Source organism: Enhydra lutris, unplaced genomic scaffold, assembly GCF_002288905.1.
Source record: "Enhydra lutris kenyoni isolate GAN:26980312 unplaced genomic scaffold, ASM228890v2 scaffoldscaffold55, whole genome shotgun sequence".
Classification (NCBI taxonomy): Eukaryota; Metazoa; Chordata; class Mammalia; order Carnivora; family Mustelidae; genus Enhydra; species Enhydra lutris.
In genome coordinates, this window is record NW_019154139.1 from 9,073,358 (window position 1) to 9,088,415 (window position 15,058).

The window sequence follows — 15,058 nt, forward strand, 5'->3', positions numbered from 1 at the left end:
GGAGGAGCGCAGTACCGGCGGAAAAAGGTGGGACAGAACGGGACCCGGTGTCTCACACAAACTGGGGGCTTGGCGGGCCGTGAGAGGAGCCTGAATCCTGACTGCCCCTCAGAGACCCTGCGCTGTTCACTGCAAGTGGGCTCCATACTCAACAGCCCAGGAAGGGGGGGATGTTGCGGGGGAAGGGTATTCCGCAGTGGTGGGAGCAGAGGCTGCAGTCTGCGTGGCCGGCCACAGATGAGAAACTGGGGGCCCGGAAGAGACCACCCCCTCCCCAAGCAGTTACTGCACTGCCTGGCTCTATGCCCCAGTCCACCACAAGCAACGAACACATTCATTCCTTGTGAGGATTACCCTCTCTGAGCATCTTCTTTAGAGGGTGAAGACGTAAATCAGACCCTGGCAGAGAAGGGGGACGGGGAGCAGAACTTCCAGCATCTGTACTGCTGGGTTGGGGGATGCATGTGGGGTCTCTGGGGGACTCCTCTCTCACATTCAGCTTAGCCCTTGCCTCCCCTGGGGAGCTACCCTCCACCCCAGCCTGGACAGAAACATCCCAGTGGCCAGTCAGCCTGCCCTACAGGCTGTGAGCCCCTGGATCCTGTTCCTGGTACAGGACAATGAAAGCGCGAATGCCTAAGTGTCTGCATCGGTCTGCTGAAGGCCCAGGGGGCAGGGATCAAAGGACTTCCTAAGGGCATGGGGGGATCTCCCGCCCCCCCTCATCTCTGCAGGGGTGCACACTGGGGTCTATGGCTGGGAGCGGGACAGGGCTGGGTGAAGGAAGGAGAAAGAGGAGGGCAGGGTCCAGCCAGGTGGGGCCGAGGAAGCAGGAGGGGCAGCAGGAGCCCGTGACCATCAACCGGGCAGATTATTAATCTTAACAGTGCAGCCAATGGAGAGGAAAGAGAAAAACCTAGCTTCTTCTAACTCATAAAATATGCCACCAGTCCTTCCACAAAATTAACTGACCCAGACCCCATGCAGGCTTATCGCTCACACACCACCCCCCATGGAGCCCCCTGCAGCTCCCCAGAGATTCCTGTACTTCCAAACCCAAATAAACCATCAGTCCCACTCCCAGCAGGAGCAGAGCAGGAAGTGAGAGGAGACAAGCCCAGGGGGCGGGGCACAGAGTAGCCCCGCCCAGCGGCAGCTGTCACAGCTGTGGAATGGAGCACCTTGAGGAAAGCAAGGCCTGCGGCTGGACTGAGGGCTTTCTGGGTCACTTCCTATCCCTGGGCTTCAGAGTCACCATCTGCACTTCGGGACCATCCCAGCCCCTCACCCCATGAGGACTGAACAGGGTCGCATCCAAGAAGCCTCGACACAGACCATTCCTGAGCTAAAAAGTTCATCCCCTGCTGCTCCAGAAGGCCTCGCCATGTGCCTGGCGGGGGCAGCGCAGGGCCTGTCCGCGCCTCCTTCCAAATCGCTCCCAGGACCCAACCGCACGCCGCCTCCTCCTCCTCCCCACTGGCCTCTTTCCTGCTTTTTTTCCTCTTTCTGTCTTGACATTCTTCCTTTTTGAACAAGGGGCACTACCTTTTCCTTTGGCATTAGGCCCTGCAAATTCTGTCACTACAAAGTCCCCATCAAGCCACATGACCCCCGACCCCCCACCCCCAGCTCAACAGCCTCCCACAAGACCCTACACGCACCCCAATCCACCCCCCAGTCTGGCTCAGAATGAAACCCAAACTCCTCTCTGGGCCCAAAGACCCTGCCACTCTGGTCCCTGGGTCTTTGCTGCCCTCACCTCACTCATCCACTAGGCTCTGGCCACAGTGCCCACCTTTCATCCTCAGGGCCTGTCTTGTCTGTCTGGAATGCGGCTGCCTGCTCAGAGGGGCTTTCCTGCCCCGGCGGCTAGAGCAGCTGTCCCTTCCCCGGGTCATCTGCTCCCCCACAACCACGGCGGAAGCTAGCTCTCTCCTTGTTTACACGTTAGTGGTCTGTCTCCCCCACCCACACCGCAGCGCTCAGAACGTCAGCACAGGACAGCAGGGTCACACTGAGCCTCAGTCACCGTCTCCGCGGCTCCCCACCCGCCAGGACAAAGCCTGACCCAGAGCAGGCGCTCCAGAAACCGCTGTGCGTGACGACCAAACTCTCAAGGCAAGTGATGACAGACTCTGAGCGACAAGTATCATCTAGTTTGGGAGGCCTGGGGCAGCAGGTCAGGCCAGTGCATACCCAGACCTAGCAGGGTGCTACTTCCTGCTCCCAGGCCGAGAAAGCACCCCCCTCTTCACGCCCCACCTTGCTCCTCAGCCCTGCTGAGATCAGCGCGGGCAGTGCCAGCCCCACCCACCAGGCTCCCCCAGCCTCCAGGGGGACAATGTACAAAGGGCCACTTCAGTGCACAGCTTCAGCTCCGTCTCCAGCCCGGAGGCCCGAGGGTGGGGGAAGGGAGGGGAGGATGCGCCCTATGCCTTGCCTGTCTTCATGCGGCCTTCTCTGCACGGGCCAGGAGGGCCACAGATTCAAGCCACAGTGTAGACAGGCTCTGTTCCATGAGCTGCACCTTGGGGGGTGGGGGGAGGATGCCCCTGCACAGCGGGGGAGGGGTGCCCACGCAGAGGTCAGTCCGTGCACCCAGGCAGGAGTGGCAGTGCTCCCAGGGGGGCCTCCCCCTGGGTACAGGGCACAGGTGAGGGATGCGAAGCTAGGGTGCCGGGGGTTAAAGGACAGAGAGAAGGAGATCCCTTAGAATCGGGGCCCGGCTGAAGGCAGGGGGCAGCAGCCCGGGCTTAGAGCTGGCTCCCATCCTGCCTGGGACCCCTGGCTGCAAAACCAGGCACAAAGAACTCACTCAAACAGTTGTCCCAACAACTGGAGCTGATCACCTGTGACCTGAGCATGGCACCCAGGGACGCTGGGATGACTTACGGCATTCCCAACATTCCTCCTCCTGGACCTTGACACGATGGGACCGTCCACCCAGCTGCCCAGCCCAGGAGCCCAGGAGCCATCCTCCATCCTCCCCCTTGCGGACTCCACAAGTCCATAACCAGGCACGTCTATTCCATGCCCCAACATTCTCCATCCCAGCCGTCCCCTGGTGCGACTGTCCCACGCTGGCGGCACCATGGCCAGCACTCACCTGCAAGAGAGCAGCGGCCTTCCCAGGGGGCCCCCGGCCTGGTCCCCATGAACCAAGCAAAAGCCACATCCAATGCTGCCCCCTCCCAGCTGGGAACTCCTACTCTCGGGATAAAGTACAGATCCCGTAGGAGGCTCCAAGGAGTTCCTGGGTAATCTTTCACTGTCTGTCTCCAAGTGGGCTCTATGGAGCCGCACTTCCCCCAGAGGCCCCTGGCCTGCCCCCCAGGGCTCCTCACCCCACACTGGGCGGGGCAGCCGGGCTCCCCTGGGGCCCCAGCTCCCCGCTTGATGCAAAGGAGGTGCGACCTTGGCTTGCTATATGAATACATGACCCTCCCCCCAAACCCACAGACCGCACCTGCAGTAGGTGCTACTGGGCTCTGAGCCCTGGGCTGGGGCTTGGAAAAGTCCAGATCAGCCTGGGCACGGCATACCCGGATGTGGCTCATCTACATGAATGGGACAGGGTCCCCTGCCACAGGAGGGCGGTGGAGGAAAAGGGGAACACGGGAAAGGACCCCAGAGCAACACCATGGCTGACAGGCCAGAGGAGACACAGGAAGGAAGAAGGTGAAAAACGAAGTGATCACGGTTCACCCTGGGGTGCTTAGCACCTAGCGCCCTGCCTCACATGCAGTAGGGGCTCGATGAGCTGCTGTGGATTGGAAGAACGGGTTGGAACCCCAGCTCTGCCCCCCACAGCTCTGGGACCCTACTGGCGCAGAGGCATGAAAGGGGAGGCTGGTCACACCCGCCTGCAGGGTCCTTGCAGGGATCAGGGGAGGTGACGCGGCTGCTCCTGGCCCTGGGCCCACAGCTCCAGCGCTCGGGAACCAGAGCAATCCAAGCCCTCTCCTGCGGTAGTGGCAGGCCCGGAGCAGGTGCACAGCTGGTTCGCTCTGCCGTTCTGGACACCTGGGGAGCCCCCTGGGGAACCCCCGTGAAACTGGAACAATAAGCCTTTTCTCTTTTTCCTCCCCAATTAATCTCAGCCCATCCCTGCCTAGGAGGGGCCATAGCTCCCTCGGGTCAGGGCCTGACCGTATCCACCGGGGACACTCAGGAGGCCCCCACCAAATGGCAGGGGACACCATGCAGGGCTGCAGGCACCAGGCGTCTGCTCCTTAATACGGAGCCACCAATCTGTTCTTGCTCCTTTAATCACTCGGTCCTTCCCACCTGCTAGATCCAGAGACCATCCCAAGAAAGGCAGCAAGTTCCCAAAGGTCCCACTGAGTGTGGGGAAGGAGAAGGAGCAACGGCCATGAGCAGGCCATCGCCATTAAGGGACAGGTGATTCCAGGAGGCGGGTGGCCAGGATCCTGGCCTCAGCCACACCATGCCATGAACCGCCCAGGAGAGCCTGCGCACCAAGAGCAGCACCCCCTTCCCAAGTGACGTGTTCCTTCTCGTCTCACTGTCACACAGCCATCTCACAGATGGGGAAACTGAGGCTTGGAGAAGAGACAGGACTTGCCCGAGGTCAGGCAGCAGCAAGCTGTGGGGAGGACCCGGCTCAGCAGAGCCCACGAGCATGTGCACCGACGCTCCCCCAGGCTCCAGAACCTCCCGATCCCTGGACCACCTCAGTTTCCCCACTGACCACTGGGGGACTGGATCCTCCAGCTGCTGGCTGACATCCGTGGGTAGGGCCGCATTCTAGGTCTGCTGCTCTGAGTTCCGTGACCCAGCTTCTCTGGGCTGAATCGAGGGGTGCTACTTTCTCGATGCTATGTTCTAGGGTCTGGTCCCCAGGTTCTCCTTCAGAAAGTTCTGCAGCCCAGGTCCTCCTGCCTGTCAGCGGGCTCTGTCTTTTATCTTCTAGTCAATGTGCTTCCTTTCCAGGGCCCTGTATTCCCTCCCAACCACCCTGCAGGAGGACTCACAGCCCCGGAGCATGTTCTCCAGCTCTATTGCCCCTTAGGCCTGCTTTAGAGCCATGAGAGCAGCAAGGAGGGCCAGCACGGTGTTCCCAGGCCCAGGATCCCAGGGCTGCGGGGATTGGAGTGCACGCCCGCAGCCGGGCGGGAATGCCCTTCCCCATTGTGCCTTCCCATCTCTCCAGGACGAAGCTTCCGACCATCCCTAGTGCTGGCCTGGGCCCTCACCTGTCCGCACTACAACGACCCCCAAGATGGCACTTCCCAAGGACAGAGACTTTGGGTCACGTTTCTTTGGGGTCAGGGCCTGGAACCTCCTTAGCGGGTCTAATTCATTGCTGAATGAATTAGCAGGGCGGCCCAGATGAGAGGTCATAAACGAGGGAGCTGCTCTTACTGTGGGGAGGGGCAGGGGATGTGCACAAAACCCATGCACAAAGACACACACACATGGTCACACCCCGAGGTCTGCAGATCCGTGCCCCCGGCACCTAGCCTGAGCCGGGGCACTTGCTGGACAGCAGCCGAACGAATGAATGAGAGCTCTATACCGAGCATAGGAGCAGGGGGGCCTGGGGGAGACCGAGACTGCATCCTCACCCAGGATCAGGGCTAGGCTGTGAGGACAAATACCATTTCCACTAAGCAGAACTTGACTGTGTTGCAGGAGGACCCCTGGAAAGGCACTTCGGGGCAGGAGACAGTAAGGACTCCGGTCAACGGTTGTCAACACCCCCACTGGGCACCTGGGACGGAGGTGACGCAAACAGCCTCGGGGCCATCTCTGGCTGGGAGAGGCGGATGGCAGCACCTGGGGGGGGGCAGTGAGCAGGCTTTCCCGATGGAGGTGGGAAGGCCAAGGCCCTGAGGCACCGCAGGAAGGTCAGAGGTTTGAACGGGATTTTCGGGGTGCCACATGCCAGCAGCCCCATGCCAGGAGTCTCACTGACCCCATTTGCAAGGATGAGAGAAACACAAGCTGTCAGCCACAGATGCACCTGTTCCGGGGATGGGCCTGGGGCCAGGCAGCTCCCACTGGTCCCCCTGGAAGCCACCCACGGGTAGTGACCCCACAGTCAAACAAATGGGGAACTGGGCTGTTCTCAGGGCACCTTTTCTTAGACCGCTCTCCTTTAGATTATAGCTGCGTTTCTTTCTGATGATAAAGCTGTCGCACGCGTCCTAGAGAATTGGAAAATCACAGCGAAACAACAGGACTCTATCAGCCACTGTCCCACCATCCCCTGAGCTATCCCCTTGGCCTAAGTTCTCCCAGACTTTTTTTTCCTGCACATCTTTTTGCTGGAAATGAACCATCCATGTGGATTTCCCGCCAGCTTTTAGACACCAAGCATTTTCTCTAAGGAGCTTTGCCCTCCACATGGGAGGGCCGAGTGCAGACCTGAGCCCTGGGGACTGTGCTCTCCTGGGCTTCTTCCCAGCAGTCCCCCTGCAAGACCTGACCTGGAACCTGTAGAGAGACGCTGCAGCTTGGGAAAGGAGAGCGGGAGGGGTGCGGCCACACAGCCCCGGGCTCTCCTCCTACGAGCCACAAAGCGACTCTTAGCCACTCCCCGTGGTACTCCAGGTCAGCCCCAAGCACCTCAGGGCCTCCAATGTTCCCTCTGTGAAATGGGCGTGTTTGGCTGGCTACATGGCCTCAAGGTTCCCCAGCCTGGTCCCCTGTCTGGGCTGAATTGACAGTCCCCTGAGCTCTGCACCTTCTTTCTCTGTCTACTCCATGGGCGTCTCCGACGAGGCCCTGCACTAGAACCAGGCCCCTGGCAGAGCTGCCCAGCCCTCGGGCTTCTCGGCATCCCCTGGAGCAGACAGAGGGAAGTCCTGGCAGGGAGGATCAGCCTCGGCCTTGAGGTGGGGGGGTCAAGCAGGGCTTCCTGGTGTGGCAGGGGGTTAGTCTCAAGGATGAGCCAGCACCTGCTAGGAGAGGGGGGGAGGGCCCTTCCGGAGGGACAGCGTCTGCAAAGGCCATGAAAGCCAGCACCTGGATTTCCAGTCTCCATGCGTGGGCCAGTGCCTGGAGGCGGAGGCACTACAGATTCCATTACCTGCCCCCCAGCGGCAGGTACAGGGCCACTGCCCATACCCAGGTGTGGCTCCAAACATTTCTGAAAGCAGTGACATGCCAGGGCCCCAGTGGCTGTCCTCGACACCCCTGTGAGAGGTTTGCCCGCGGGCCCTTTGGGGCCAGTTCCTCCTGCACACCCACCTCCACCTGCCCGGCTCCCAGACCTCCCACCCCTGGTGGAACCTCAACATTCTGCTCTTCACCTTGGGTGTGGCAGGTGTGACCTTGAGCCAGTCAACCATGCTCTGTGGGTCTCGGCTCAAAGACTGAAGCCCGTGGTGGGCTGTTCCAAGGACCAGATGGGACCAAAGGCTTGGCTCCGCCTCCTCTCACCAAAAGGGCTCCTGAGCACCTACTCTGTGCCAGATCCCCCAACTCGCCTCTTTGTTTCTCTCTGCCGCTGGCCGGGAGCAGGGCTCTCTTCCCACCACTACCCCTTAGAGACGCAGAAGGCCCCTCAGGGGCAGGTTTTCTGACTCCCGGATATGGGCACAGTTGAAAACCTAGCGCTAAGCCTCCGACTCCTGCTGGAACCAACTGGGATGACGTGCTGGGTGCTTTGGGCAGTACAGAGAGCGGCACAGTCACTGCTTCTTCCGGCCAAGGGCCAAGGCTCCAGATGGCAGAACCACCTCCCAGCCATGAGCCCAGCAAGCTGCCCGCCCTGTCTAGGCCTCAGTTTCCCTAGAATGCAATGAGGATTACTTGAGCCCCACGGCCCACGGCTCCTGTGATAACTGCAATGAAATCACGCAAGAAAGCACCAGCATCTCGCTCCCGTTCGAGCCGTCAATGAGCCCCAAGCCCCAAACACTCACGATCACAGCCCAAGGAGATAGTTGGGAAGGCGCCCCCGCCCTCAGTCTTTCTCCCAAACCCACCAATCTGTGCAGCTTCCGGAAGGGGCCTGCACCCACCTCTCTCACTATCACCATTCAACAAATACTTAAGAAATATGTATCAAATGCCTTTTCCATGTCAGGCAAGGGGCCAGCCCCCAGCGACACAGCTGCCTGTGCAGCCCAAGCCCAGCTCTGCCCAGCTCTGCCCAGCCATCGGCAGCCCTCCCTGTTCCCCCTCCCCTGGCCACCATCACTCACCCACCATGATTCACCCAGGCTGTGTGCCAGGCCCGGGGTAGCCAGAGTGGGGCCATGAGTGATTTGTCCAGGGTGTTAAGCAAGCTACGTGGGGTCCACGGCCAGCTGGGACCCGTTTCCAGAAGGAAACAGCAGCAGTAGGTGTCTGGAAAAAAGGGTGTGGGGGGGTCAGTGTGGTGGGTGCAGAGTTGGGTCAGGGTAGAAGGGAGCAGAGGTAGAGAACACAGGTCGGGGGGCGGGGCAGGGTCCCAGGATCCAGGTTGAGGGCCAGGGGGTCTAGGCTAGAAGTCACTGCAGAAGCCATTCTCAGAGGAGTGACTTAGGGGCCTAGACTCGGAGCCCCATCAGGGGCTGGGGTCCTACAGGCTGGATACGATCCCAGCCCTGCCCTGGCCTGGCCCTGAGCCCTGGGCCCCAGGCACCCTCAAACTGCCAAATGGGGATAATAATAGTACCTACTTCGAGGGAAGTTAGGAGGCGTCGCTGGGATAATGCAAAGGGCTTGGCCCCATGCCCAGCACATAGTAAGTGCTCGAGAAATAGCAGCAAATGATCATGACTCAGAGGTCAAGGTGGGGTGGAACAGGCTGGGAAGTCATCCATCACGGGTCTCTGTCAACCAGAATCCTGGAGCCTGCCTCTGGAGGCCCTCCCTTGCTCAGACCCCCATCTGTGCTGCTCCTTCTGGGAAGTTCCCAGCCTGCCCGGAGAGGGCAGCTGGGAGGCAGACCCGGAGGCGGCCCCGGTGGCAGCAGGGCTCTGGCCTCCTGTCCTGGCCCTCACCCTGGCCCTCCCTGGGGATTCCTACTTCAGTGGGAACCATAGTCTTGAGCCAAATAAGTTCTAAATTTGTAAAACAACGGAGTGATGAGGTCCGTGAATGATTCCCATTGTTCCAGTTTTATTTGTACAGAAAAGATGAAAATAAAGTGAGCCCACAGGGTACTTTCCACTTGAGGCGCTGTAAGAAAAAGTATTTTGGGACCCTGTTCACTTCCTGGATTCCCGGCAGGGCCATGGGGCCCCCATGTGCCCCTGTTCTAGACCACAGCAGGATGGTCCGCTAGCCTTCCACCGCACCTACTTCCGGCCCCACCCAGGGCCTCACTTCCCCTTCCAAGCGGTGTGGATAAGGAGGTCCCTGGGACCATCCCTCTGTGGTCTGAGACGGCCCTCCTGAGGGCTGGTCTCCCCTAATGGGGACGACAAAGGAAGGAAGGATGGGGAGAAGAACAGGGGCACTCCCTGGGGCTGACAATCACTAATTCACATAATCATTCATTCATTCGAGCTCCTATACAACGCGGAATTCACAGTCTAGCCCGACACGAAATAGCACACACATGAGCAAGACAGATGTGGTTCTCCGCCAGCCCGCAGCAAGGAGTTTCCCTGCACAACGGATGCTCAGCTCGGATGGAGAGGATGGATCATCCCTAACAGGACCCTGTGCCTCAGTTTCCCCATCGGCAAAGGGGATGATCACGGTACCTCCGTCATGGGCTGCAGTAAAGATGCAATAAATGAGAGGAACTGGTATTCTGACGGGCAGGCAGCATGCCTGAGAGGGGCTGTAAGGCTGGGTGTGACGGCAGAAGGGGAAGAAGGGACTGATCTGGGGAGGGCTGACACCACGGAGGAGGCTTTTGAAGGGTGACAGTGTTTCAGGGGACACTGGAAGAGGTGGGCGGAACAGACATTCAGGCAGAGGAAAAAGCATAAGCAACGGAACAGAACTGGACATTTGTGGCCTATCTGGACCCCATCTCAGAGCTCGGCCAGGCTGAAACTTGGGATCTAGCTGGCTCATTCTGTGCAGACAGCTCAAACCAGGCCAAGGTCAAGGGAAGGCTAGAGAAGGAGTGAGACAGGGTCAGAGGAGTGGAGGCTCCCAGGAAGGGAGGTGCCAGCCCTCCATCCCCCTGCCCTGCATCTCACTTATTTGAACTTACTGGCTCAGAGGGATCTCTGCTCCTGCCTCATCCTATCCAACGTCCTCCTCTCCTCCCAGCTAAATTATGGCCCAGCAGCTCCCCAAGTCTACCTGACCAACAGTCTCCTCATTCAACTGCCATTTATTAAGCACCCACTGAATGCCTGGGTGCTGAAGCTGACATGTACCAGCACCCACTGTGACATGAGTAAGCTTTTGGTACAGCTTCAAAGTGGCCTTGCTGGAAGACAGACACCACAGAAACTTGCCATCAGTGTTCATCAAGGACCTTCTTCTCCCAGAGACTCGCTGCCAGCACACCACTGTCCCCCGGCCCCAGCAACGGACAAGGAAAGGCAGGCCTCTGCCTACATGGACTCACAGACAGCAAAGGAAGACAACAGCGATGCAGACCACTGATCTAGTAGTGAGGCAGGCTGCGTCGTCTCCAAGGAGGCAGGGGTGAACCAGGAGACTTATTCTGAAAGAGGGGGCATGAATGCTCACTAGAAACAGAACCAAGCAGTTCAAACAGCAATACTACGCATCATTCCCATTTTAGAGGCAAGGAAACTGAGGCCCAGAGAGGCCAAGTTCAATAGTCCCCAGTTGCCCAGTAAGAAGCGACAGAGTTGAGATTTGAACCTGGACCACTGGATCTGAAATCCATGCTTTTAACTGCTGCACCTGACCGTCCCACGGTGCAGTTACTGTCATCCTCCCTCTGCCCCTAAGCAGCCAGCACGGGGCTAGGCAAGATCATGGACGCCCAAGAATATTTGCTGCTCAACTAGAGTCCATTCTCCTGGGGCTAAGGTCTCCACCTGGCTGCCCACGACAGTGCCCCTCACAGGAGGTCACTGTGTTTGCTGGTCTCAATGTCTGGAGAACCTTCTAGAAGGGAGCCCTGGTCCCCCGTGCAAGGCTAGAGCCGGCTAGCAGAAGGGTTGCAGCACAGAGAACAAAGAGGCTTTGGCCTTGGGGAACACAGCAGGGTCTGCTGGATGCCATGGCTAAGGGGCCCGTGGGGACAAACAGGCTGTCAATGCAGACCACCCCGCCCCAACCACTGCCCACTGCTCCTTTCTTCTCCCAGAATAACGTGAGGACCTGGACATGTAACTCCCCCAGCTCTTGGCTTTCCCCAGTCACCTCCAGCCCCACATGAGCCTCATAACACTGGGATGAGGTGAGCCAGTGAAGGGAGCCTGGCCCACCAGGTGACATCAGTGTTCCAGGTAATCATCCTGACACAGCAGACAGAGATTTCCCGACTATTTCTCAGGTGCCGGGCACCCTAAACCTGTCATCTCATCCAGACCTCTCCGTGACCCTGTGGCAGACTCTCCCCATTTGACAGATATGGAAACTGAGCCTCAGAAAGCAGATTTGCTCGTGGTGGTGTAGCCACCACAGTAAGAGGGATCCCAGATGTGGGTCAGGCAGCCCTGACCACAACAGGGGCACAGGGTAGACTCCAGAGGGGGTGCCCAGCCAGATGGCAGCACTCCCAGCCCCAGCCGGTCCCCACCATCCTCAGGAGCTAGTACCAGCTCCCTGGGAGGGCCCGAAGTCTCACCCCCCACCTGGGTCTCCTTCCTGGCCCTGCTTGACCCGAAGCCCCCTCCAGCCCCTTCCAACTCTCCACACATACCAGGCACTCACAGCTCAGAGCCTGCTTCTGCCATTCCCTCTACCTCAAGTGCCCTTCCCTCCTCTCCTGAGCAAGCCAACTCTTCCAGCAAGTTCTCTCTCCTCCTTGGGCTTGCAGCACCTCTTTCAAACTTTCAGAGGACCCTGTGCCTCTCTCCTTAGCCCTCGGAGACCCCCCTGTCTTTAGTAACTGCTCTGGGAGATGGGGCACCCAGATCCCACAACTCCCCATCCGCAGCTGTGGATGGGGGTCCCAGGAGCTAGGAGGAGTACCATCGGGATGGGGGCAGTGCCAGTGCTGGGGGGCCATGGAGGGGTCTCTCTAGTGTAGTATTCCTGCCCACATCCCTTCTAGGGAGTCTTCCAGAGCTGGGAGAGTCACCTGACCTCAGGCCACCAGGGCTGGCCGAGACCCATCTCTGATTCTCTGCTTCTCATTGCACCCTGGCTCCGGCACCGCCATTCCCACTTACACCCAAGCGCGCTCCCCTCCCCACCCCCGGTTCCAGAACTCACTATTTGCAGATATTTATAGCGCCCTCCCCCAGCCAGGTTCCCTCCCCCGCCCTGGGCAGTGCCGTGCAAAGAGCGGGAGCCCCCCCGCCCGACAAAAGAACCGGGGGTGCTCTCCCCACTCCGCCTGGTCGCCACGAGCAGCCACAGTCCCAGCCCCCGCACCCGCCCTGCTCCGGGACCGCGCCTCGGCCTCCGCCGCCGCAGCCCGGGGTCTGGGGGTGGGGGAGGCGGACGCTGAGGCCTCCCGCCCCCAGCCCCGAGTGGCGCCGGAGGTTTGGGGGGGCACGGCGCACAAAGCGCAGCTCGAGCCCCGCGCCTCGGGGACGCCCCCCGCCCAGGCCGGGGGAGGGGATCAGAGAGATGAGGCTTTGCCCTCCGGGGCCGGGGAAAGCTCCGCGGAGCAGCCGGGTTGGGGGAGGGGGAGCCGGAGCCGAGTAGCCGGCCCGGCATCCCGCCCCCTATCTCGGGCCCTCCCCAGCCCCCCGGCCCGTTGCTCCCGCCCCCGCCCCTAGGGTCACGCTCAGGGAGGGGGCCGTGGGAGCCGTGACGGGGGGGTGCCGCGAGCGCGGAGGCGGCGGCGCGGAGATGGAGGCGGGGGGCCGGGAGTGCGGGGATGGCGGGGCTGCGGCGCGGGTCCCCGGGACGCCAGGGTCAACTCACCCATCGCCCGCTGGGTCTCAGCAGCGGCGGCAGCAGCGGCGGCGGCGGCTCCGCGGCCCCCGGGGCCCCCGGCGGGGAGATGCTGGCGTCCGCCGCAGCCTCTCGCCCCATCCCGGGCTCCGGCGGCGGCTGCGGCGGGCGCCCGGCATCGCGGGCGTCGCGGCCCCAGCCCGGCCCCGATCCCCGCCCCCCGCCCCCACCTCCACCCTGTCCCGCGGGCCCGGCGCGGCCGCCTGGCTGCACCCCGAGGCCGCGGCTGGGGGCCGGCGAGCGGACGGGCGCGCGGGAGGGCCCCCCGGGAGGCGCGCGGGTAGGGGGTGCGGAGGCGAGGCCCGAGCGCGGCGCGCAGAGGTGCCCGCTCCCGCCCGGCTCGGCTGCTCCGGCCCCCGCCCCGCCCCCACCGGAGCCCCCTCCCCTCCGCCTCCGGCCGCGCTCCGCTCGCCTCGCCGGGCTGGGCCGGGGCGCCTCGGGCCGCAGTCTCCCGCCGCCGCCGCTCCGCGCCTCCCGCGCGTGCGATCAAGTGTGTGTGTGTGTGTGTGTGTGCGTGTGTGTGTGTGTGTGCTCGCGCCCCTGCCTGTGACCGTGCGTGCGCCGGCCCACGGCCCGGTGCGTCCTGGGCGGTTGTGTGTGCGATGGGAGGCGGGGCGGGTCAGAGAGTGTGTCTGTCTCGTGTGCGCACGGGTCTGCGTGTCCGGATCTGTGCGTGCGCGGATGTGTGCGTCTGTGTTTTGCGGTGCGCATATGGGACTGGGTGACCTACAGTTCCCGGGAGTGCCTGGGCGTGCACATCTGCGTTACGGTGTGCGCGTGGATCGGTGGCCGTGCCTCCGTGGACCTGGACCGTGATTGTGTGCACAGATCTGTGACCGTGCGGAGGGGCCTCTAGAGCCCATGTGCGGGCAGGACTCCGGGGAGCTCTGCTTATGTGTACACCATCTCGGATGGGCTGCAGAGGCCTGGTCTTCCGTTGTGGTGCGTACACAGCGTTAGGCCTTAGACCGAGTCTACACAGGTCTGTGTGTCTGCCTGGGTGGCCCGTGTATACCGACCAGGGGTCCACGGGCCTTTGTCTGCCTGTATCCTTCCAACCCTCTCCTGGACTGGTACCTGTACACGTATGCCAGAGCCACGGAGCGAGCGCTCTCCCCAGGCCTGGCTCCGTGACTCGACCCCTGGGGCTCCTGGGCGCAGGCCTCCCCTCCCCCACACAATTAAGCAGGCACTCAAGGCCCCAAGGTCCGCGCCCTGCCTACCCCTTGAGCCTCCTCTCCTGCCATCGGGCCACCAGCGGCTCTCCGAGTGCCCACCACTTTATACCCTGGCTCCTCATGGTCCTGCTTTGGGCTTCGAGGTGGCCTTCACGTGCTTCCCGCCCTTCTGGCAGTTCCTTCCGCTCCGGGACTCCTGGGTGAGGCAGTCGCTTCCGCCCCGTGCGCGGGGTACCCTGGGTATACAGCGAGCACGGCTCTAAACTACAGACGAAGGTGCGTGGGAAGGGCAGAAAACACCTCAAGGCTGTCCCCGCAGATGACGTCAACAGGGGAGGGGGAGGTGTCCCACTGGCCTTTGCTAGGCCTTTGGAGCTGCCTCTGGCTGGGCTTCTGGCTCCAGATGTCCTCTGCCCACCTTCATCTATCTTTGAAAAGCAGTTAGTGACCCTTCTCCAACGTTGATCTGAGCTGGTCACTCTCCCCCCTGACTCCTCAGTAGCTCCCACTTGCCCTCAGCTTAAGCTCAGTGACTACGCAGAGCAGGAGGCCCTGGTGGCTTGGCTCTGTCTCTTCTCCAGCCTCATCCGCACCCCTCCTGTCCATGGAGACTCCCTCTAAGCCAAGAGTAGGCAAATTATTTTGCGTAAGGCCCAGCTAGTCAGTATTTTAGGCTTTGCTGCCTGTAGGGTTTACGTCTCAACTACTCAATTCTGCCACTGTAGTATAAAATCAGCCACAGACAATATGCGAAGGAACGAGCATGGCTGTGTTCCGATAAAACTTTAATTATGGACACTAAAGTGTGAATTTTATGTAATTTTCCTGTGCGTGGAACCTTATTCTTCTTTCGTTTTTTTTACCTAATCATCTGAAAATGTAAAAATCATTCCCAGCTGGCATCACTCTAAGCA

At 60.9% G+C, this 15,058-nt stretch overlaps 1 protein-coding gene across 3 annotated transcripts in view; it reads right to left on the bottom strand.

Moving 5' to 3' along the window:
• Positions 1 to 13,045, bottom strand: part of LOC111157690 (mannosyl (beta-1,4-)-glycoprotein beta-1,4-N-acetylglucosaminyltransferase) — a 32,358-nt gene extending 19,313 nt beyond the window's left edge. The window contains exon 1 of one of the 3 annotated variants that reach the window (XM_022519315.1): positions 12,937 to 13,045. The gene's annotated coding sequence lies outside the window, so the exon portion shown is untranslated. Of the gene's footprint in view, positions 1 to 3,106; positions 3,272 to 3,542; positions 3,573 to 12,936 lie in introns of those variants that run through there. The other 2 variants (XM_022519317.1, XM_022519316.1) reach the window with 2 other exon arrangements.
• Between the last annotated feature and the right edge of the window lie 2,013 nt (positions 13,046 to 15,058).